Source organism: Watersipora subatra, chromosome 1, assembly GCF_963576615.1.
Source record: "Watersipora subatra chromosome 1, tzWatSuba1.1, whole genome shotgun sequence".
Lineage (NCBI taxonomy): Eukaryota > Metazoa > Bryozoa > Gymnolaemata > Cheilostomatida > Watersiporidae > Watersipora > Watersipora subatra.
Genome location: NC_088708.1, coordinates 60805240 through 60813845, shown reverse-complemented (window position 1 = coordinate 60813845; position 8606 = coordinate 60805240).

The window sequence follows — 8606 nt, the reverse complement described above, 5'->3', positions numbered from 1 at the left end:
AGTTCTTGTCACAAATAACCACTGTAGCTTAAAGCAAACAAAAAGATCCCCCAACTGAAATTGAATGACTGAAGCGTCAACTTTAAAAGTAAAAAACCAAAAAAATGCCCTGAAACTTACACAAACAAAATTATTTTTATCCACTATTAGTTATATACAGTTATCAAAACTATTATTATGTTGGAGAAAATCGTCGTATAAGAATACAGTCTATTTGTTGTAATTCATTCAAAGCCTGATAAGCAATGATAGCGACATTATACAGAAATATATACTGCACCATGAAACACATATATTGTAATAAAATATGCTAAAAAATAAAATTAAACATTTAAAAAACTTTTAAAATGTAATAGATAAAGTAGGTTTTAGTCAAAGAGATTTCCATTGTTCGCTTACCTTAAGGACTTGTAAAAGAAAGAGTAGGCTCAGCAATGCATAAGTTTTGGCATACAGTGAGTAATAGAAATATCTAGCGTAATTTACTTTTACTTACACTTACTATAGTTTAGATTAACTTAATCAATAAATCCTTTATTATGTTTGCGCTTTGTTTTTAATTTATATCAGTCTCTGAATTTTTCTTTGCACAACTGTAGTTTTGGACAAGTTGGGATGTTTTAAGTTGAAAAACTATTAGAAATGTTCAAACAAATATTCACACAAATTTGCATCAGCCCTCAAAAGAATTTCATTGAGAAACCATTGTAAAGCTAGGCTTAATTGTATACAAAGAAACAAGGTGGCCATTACTTGAAGTTTTACTACTACTTGTTAGTGATAGCTGATCTCATAGTTGTCTCTCACAGCTACCGAGATGTACTGTACTAACCAGCCTATAGTAAAAGATCTTGACTAGTTAAAGTAAGTAGAAGTATGGCTCTGAGCTAATAATATTGCTAAAGTAAGTCTCAGCAGTGATAAAAAGATGATGCACAGCTGACAAAACTTCAAAGTTCAAAAATTTCCGACTATCAGTTCTACTTGAAATAGGTTTCGTTTAGCAATAAAATGACTTAGGCTTATAAGAATAGAAAATGAGATGCCATACAAAAAGTTGTTGGATTATTAAAATTACTGTTTGAAGAACGGAGTAAGGAGACCTAGCCATGCTCAGATATGCATGAGAAAGAACGTTTTTGAACACATTAAACCTGACTATTTTGAGTGTAGCAGTAGCAAGGTACACTCATAAGACATAACTGGTGATAATTAGATAAAATAAGACTCTTATATGCAACTTGTGAGCTGGAGTTTATAAACATTAACCTGGTTTAAGACAGTTAAATGACAAGTTTAAAGGTGTGAGAGTAAATTTATATAAAACATGATAAGATGAATCAACACTTAGAGACCTGTATGTATGATACTGTAAAGTATAGCCCTACCTCACATCTCTCGAAAGAAGGGTTAATCTTTAGCTGATAAGGTAATCGCCACTCCAAAAGTACTGAGTTTGAACTTCTTAGTGTTACGGATACTTTCACACGTTTTGTGGAAACTAGAAAACACAAAAAATAGCAAGAATGGTAATCCTCATAAGTGTAAAAATAAGTTTTATAAGGCGTTTGCAAAGGGAAATGTATACAGAAGCTCCCGTACTTACGAACATTCGAGTTACGAACAACGGTACATACGAACATGTCTGCGCGTATGTACGCCGCTATTAGCAATGGTATTACCAACATATTAGCGTCGGAAAGAGGCAAGCACCACCAAGCATCCACCTTCCTCTGTCCAGTTCGTTGCAGTGCATAAGTGCGTGAACGTATCTCCAGTGCGCAGAGAACTTTTTTTATTTTTACTGTACGTATTGTAAAGGAATTTGCCTGCCTTTACTTGGCGCGATATAGTAAATAGTGAACAGTTAAACGAATAGGAAAAATATCCTGCAAATAGTAAATCCTGGGAATAGTGAAGCCAGCCACATGCGCGGTTTATTAGAGCACCATAAAGATACAGGTGGCTATAAACTGCTTGAGACGGCTCAGTTTCTTGATGAATATTTGTTGTCATTTAATACCTACTCATATCAGCCTCTAGTATTACATTCATACTAACCAAATCAGGACCAGCAACATGCAAAATACACAGCAAACCAAACCCACTCTATTCAACAATATAGAAAATTATTTAGATAAACATCAATCTACTCACTGTCATGTCACCAAAGACCTATGCACTGTTACAAAGCAAACATTTCAAACCTATTACCCTGACAGCAGTATGTCAAAATATGATATCCTTATAGTGCAGGATGTAAAAATCCAGGAAATGGACCACACAGCTGGAATAGCCACAGCCAAAAATCCCTTCGGGAATGCTATCACAAAAATTCCACCCTGACAAGAACAACAAAGAACAGAAAGATGAATGCACAAACCTCTTGAGCATTATCAATAAAGCGTACAGTGACATAATCCAAGACTTATCCATGGACGACCCTTTCTCAAACATGGTCGTAAAGAAGGACATGGCATACCAGACAATTAATAGCTGCCCGGTTACGTGCCAGCCCTTTCAATCTTTTTTGATTTATGGATTCCCTGCCCATACAACCAAGTGGACAGCTAAAATAAGAGAGTTATGGAATAAAACTCCAAAAACTATTCCAAAGAGTAATCAAAAAGAAAGCCCGGGAAAACAGTTTGGCAACAAAACTCACTAACTGTTTATCTTCGTATACACCAATGGCACAATATTCATCCAAGGCTGTATGGCCCTGTCCTATGCTGAAGAAGTTATCAAACCATTACTGACTAGCTACAATAGTTCCCTTCAAACTGTTCCATGTTAACAGTAGAAAGCCGAAGATTTTCAGATAAGTTAAAGAAGTCTCTGTTATTCTTTCAGTCAAATAAACACTCAAATAGGACCTCTGTTGACGGTCTACATATAATAACCAATTCCAATTCTCTTCAAGAACACAGCGCAGCTTCAAGTCCAGTAAAGACAGTAGAGAAGGCACAGGAAAAGCAGTCCGAGATGATCCTGGTTGAAAAACAGTTTATGGTAGACATACAAAATCAACTCTCATTAACCATACAAAGAATAGAGAAATTAGAAAAAGAAATATCAAGTATTAAAGAAACAAGCACTGAACTTCAAATGACAACAGGCCCAAAAATAGGAAACCTTAGTCAACGTGTAGATAACCTAAAACACGGTAACAGAGAACAAAGAGAAGAACAAAAATTGTACAAGAATGCAGCTCTTTCCCAAACCACAGACAACCTAAGGGGAAATTTACTTATTAGAAACTCAAACAGCACAAACAATGTCAAGCATGTCTCAAACAATCTAAACATAGCTTCACCCAACAGCAATGCAATTAGCAGAAATGATGCTCGACCTACTACAATTACATCTAACATGCCAAGAGTTACATTTGACCCAAACAAACTCATTGTAATATACAAATGCAATGGCAAAACCAACCTCAGCAAGAATAACAATATCAGAAGAATAATAGGTTAAGACAAAGAAAGCACCATAAATAGGATTTCTCATAGCGCTAACGGCAATGTTCTAGTTCAACTCAGAGAAGAGCTAATGGTCGACAAAGTTATCTCTCAATGGGAGCCAACAAACTTTGGAAACTCCAAAGTAAAAAAGACCATTTCACCAACTCTAAAATCAGGTGTATTAAAGGGAGTTCCAATCGACAAAACCAATGAACAGATACAGGAGGACTTACAACAACAAGGCTATAACGTCACAGAGGTTACGCGGTATAAGAGAGGCAACTCAAACACTTCAGCCGTGAAAACCAGTTTTGAAAGCAAAACTGACCTCGAAAAGGCCCTACACACCAGAGTCATTATAGACCGTCTCGCTATCAAAGTAGAACCATTAGGTGGACGGATCTCAGTGACACAATGCTATAAATGCAAGAAATTTGGTCACATAGCTACAGACTGCATGAGCCAAAAAATATGTCAGCACTGTTCTGACTCCAATGAAAAAATGCATGATAAATGCCCAAATAAAAAGAAATGCATTAACTGTCGAAGGAAGCACAAATCCATAGATAAAAACTGCCCAAAATACAGAGAGCTCTTTAATCGGCAAGAACTGAGACATAAACAAATGTTGCACTCCATCAACTACTATGGCTAATAAGTCTAACAACAAGCTAAAGATGATGCAGATTAACATAAATGGTTGTTCCCATTCCTCACTATTAGCTCTAGACAACTACATCACTCAAAACAAAGCAGATCTAGTATTCATTTTAGAAACTAAAACAATGCAGATATTAAATGATTACTTGAAAAATTACAGCGTTCACTTAAAACCGAACCACCAGAGCCCCTCTAGACAAGGCGGTGTTGCTATATTAGTACACAACACTATAAGCTCAGACAGACTACACAGTCTAAAACAACAAGATTCAGAGATACTCTTCATTGCCATCAACATAAATTGTAAATGATTCATACTCTGGATCAACATATATTCAACCTGAAAATACAACAAAACTAGATACTGTTCTCAAACAAATTGGTAGAGCCAGAGCCAAAATGCCTAACCTCAAGTGCACAGAACTAGCTATACTTGGTGATTTCAATGCAAGGCACCCGGCTTGGAATGACTGCAAAACCAATACACTTGGCCGACAGCCTTTTAACCACTGCAATAATCAAAACTTTGAAGTGATAGCCCAACACAAAGATTTCACTTTTCTCTGCAATAATGGAGGAAATGTTATAGACCTTATCATGACAACCCAGAATGCAGCTACCATAATAAGCAACCAGGACACAGATGGCTCCACAGAACTTTTCTCAAAAGCACCGACAAGAGACCACATTTCGGTGTAGACATTGTTTACTACACAAAAGATAAAAACAGAACCACAAATCTCATACTCTTGGAACATATGTGAGTGGATTAAATATACTACACAATTAGAGATACTTTCAGCAAAAACAACCCCAGGGATTGTAACAGAAAAAGATCCTACAATTATATGGAACAAAATTTTTACCAATCTTACTCGTTCCAAAAAATCAAACATCCAAAAAATTAGGCTATCAGGGCACTGCAAATCTTACTGGAATGAAGAACTGTCAACCTTGTCAAAAGAACTAAGACAAGCAAAAGAAAAATTCAAATACAGAAGTTCTTTTGAGAATGGTGATATGCTTGAATTATCAAAACAAAGATTCAGAACAGCAGTGAAAGATGCAAGAACAAAATTTCTGGAAACAAAAGCAGAGGCCCTCAACTACGGTAATGGTCCAGAGTTTTGGAAGAAATTCAAGCAGTCCTTTTGTAATAATACTAATGCCAAGATCGGCGATTTAAGTACCACCAACAAAATTGTAACCACCGATTCAAGTAAAGCAGAACTGTTCTATGACAACCTCTTCAAAGGCAAACACCTTAACATCAACTCTACATCAGACTCAGTCATCAGGGACTCGTTAGGGATGCATGTGAACAAAAGAGTTGCAAAAGAATTGCAAAACGAACCTAGATTTCCACACTTGACCACAACAGTCAAAATAGAAGAAATAATCAAGTCTACACAAAAAATTAAAACCAGAAAAAAAGGACCCGACTACGACCGCGTACACCATTCAATGATAAAAAATGGACGTTTCCAGTTTCAAATTATACTCAAAATCCTATTTGACAGTATTCTTACCTCAAACAAGTGGCCATTTTCCAACAATGTAGTAATTTTTTTGAGAAAGCCTAGGAAGAAAGATTACACCACAACAAACAACTATTACCCAATCACAACAACATCTATATGGGGCGAAATTCTAGAAAGAATAATTGAGCACAGATTTAGAATTTTAACAGAGCCAGAAGGCTGGATACCAGAATGCCAACACGGATTTCGTAAAAACAGATCTACCTCTACTTACCTATGTCCAATGTTGATAGAAATTCAACACAATCAATCATCTAAACAAAAAGTTGCAGGCCTTTTTATCGACCTACAAAAAGCTTTTGACAGTGTATGGCACCAAGAAACGTCGTTCAAACTTGCTGAATTAGGAATAAATGTATCCTTCCTTCAATTAATATCTAATTTCCTCACATGACGAACAATCAGAATTAAAGTTAGCAACCATCTATCACAGCCAAAACATTGCGAAATAGGACTGCTACAAGGAAGCATCTTATCCCCTATACTTTTTATACTTTACACAAGAGACTTGCTGAACTCATGGAATGGAACTCTGCTTCAATATGCAGATGATTCTTCAGTTATCCGCTCAAGACCAAATGAAAAACTACTATATGAAACAATTGAAAGCAACTGCATGATGCTCACATACTGGCTAGAACAATGGCGCATGAAAGCAAACTGTCTTATGACAGATACTATTTGGTTCAACTGCAACCCAAAACAACTTCAAGTCAGCGGAGAAAACATAAACATTACCAATTCTACTAAAGTTTTAGGTTTAACCCTAGACTCTAATTTAACATTCAACCTACAAAGAGAAAAATCAAAAGCGATATTGGCCAAAAAATGGAGACTACTTCTCCCGTTCATCAATGCAGAGTTAAAGCCATACTATTTTAAAAAGATATTAGAATCAACCATAATGCCGAAAAGTGTTTTACAATAGTTTTATATGGGATCAAAAAGCTGACATCTTTCTCCATAGTTGTTTAGAAGACATACCTGGAGCAAAGACTAATCCCTCAACTGAAGCACTCCACCATATCACAAACATATCTACAGCTGAGTCTTTAAGCTCCAAAGACATACACACATACTGTAGAATGGCAATAGGACAAAGTTATTTTGCAAAAACTTTGTTATCTACAGAAAGCAAACTTCAGAAAAAAATACATTCCCACATTGTAAGTTTAAATGGTAGAAACACAACTATAGCAGATATGTCAGCAAAAAGTGAAAGCAACTAATTAATAATCGACAACGCCGATGGAAAACTCATCTCATAGCACTGTTCCCCTGGTTTATTGAAGGACCTAGAATCAGATCATCTGGAGAAAAACCCTATTCCACTTATATTACCAAGGAGACAAATATCAATTTTAGCTGGGCTCTTCACAGGCCACACAACCTTACAATATCACTTATACAAACTCAATTTAACATTTACACCAACATGCACATGCCTGGATGAGGACGAAACAGTAGACCGTTACCTATACAGATGCAGCAATTACACCAATCTAAGAAAGAAAATTTTCCCTAACCCTCACAACTATCAACACCTGCTAGAATTTGTACATGAAAGCGGCCGATTCAATTGAAAGCATAATTAACCCACTGCAGATAAACCATAGAAGTAAACATCAATGATACTTACACAGACAGATGGTACAGACCATATTATAGTTATCCAATTATTAATAACAATCAATCTTGCCACAATCGATACTTATAGGAGATCTATTCTTCAGACCTGAACCCTTGTATATAGTACATATCAATCAATTTATTTTTGTATAATTTATCCTGCATTACTTATTTGAAGTCATCCTCTCATGTAAATTTTCTTTTAGTTTTTACACAAATAATCTCAAACTAAATATGAATTGTTCACTACTATCTTGCATTCAGGATACTTCTACAGTTTCTGTTTATTGGATAAATTATGTGCCTGCAAATAGAGGCTTTTTGTTATTTTGTTATCAGCAAAATAAAAGATTACTAACTAACTAACTTGGCGCAATCTAAACTAATAAATAAAGATAAGAGAGTGCTTGTAGTTTTATTCAGCTTTTTATTAGCGAAGGAAATTTCACTGGCCGAGGAGCACACGGCTATACGCTCTGCTCAACTAAGTGAGCGCGCTCCTATATATAATGTACAATAATATCAACCGTTCCGGCTAACGGCAAACGGTAAGAACACCGGCTAACAAGGTGAATGAATAGGATCGCTAGTGCGTTGGTATGACAACAATATAAGTGATGATAGGTGATAGCATAACGAGTAAAACAACGATATAATAAAAATGACAACACATACAATGAATAAGAAATGCAGCATCATGGCCCAGCGTCCACCAATGTATTCTCTCCATTTTATTAATTTTTTTCGTTACAAACCAATACAGGTTACTTATACAAGCCCTAAACATACTTATATAAACCTTCAATATACTTATATAGGCCTTAAACATAAATTATAATAAAAAATATAGCACTGAAGCAACTTACGAACGATTTCACCTTACGTACGATCGTTCGGAACGTAACTCGTTCGTAAGTTCGGGAGCGTCTGTACATTTTTCCCAAAGTATGTTTGTCTGCTGAATGAATACAAATGGATTCCGCAATGACAAAAATACAGCAAGATATGTAGTTACTAGTAGTATGTGAATATGTTAAAATATAAATTATGTTTAATGGAAAAGGCGTTTACTACTTGCCAAAATAGTAAATAGCCAAAACTTTAAATTAAATTTAACTATTTCTTAGCTGACTAAATACAATTTGCTACCTGATAAATTTTCTCCAAACTCTATTTGAAACCAATTTATCACTTGCACAATAACTGCATTTTTTAAACACTAGGATTTTTATCACCCAGTAGCATAGGAGGAGTCCATTTCAATAGTACAGATGTACTTGTCCTGCTATCTACAGACAGTCCCGTAGGGGCA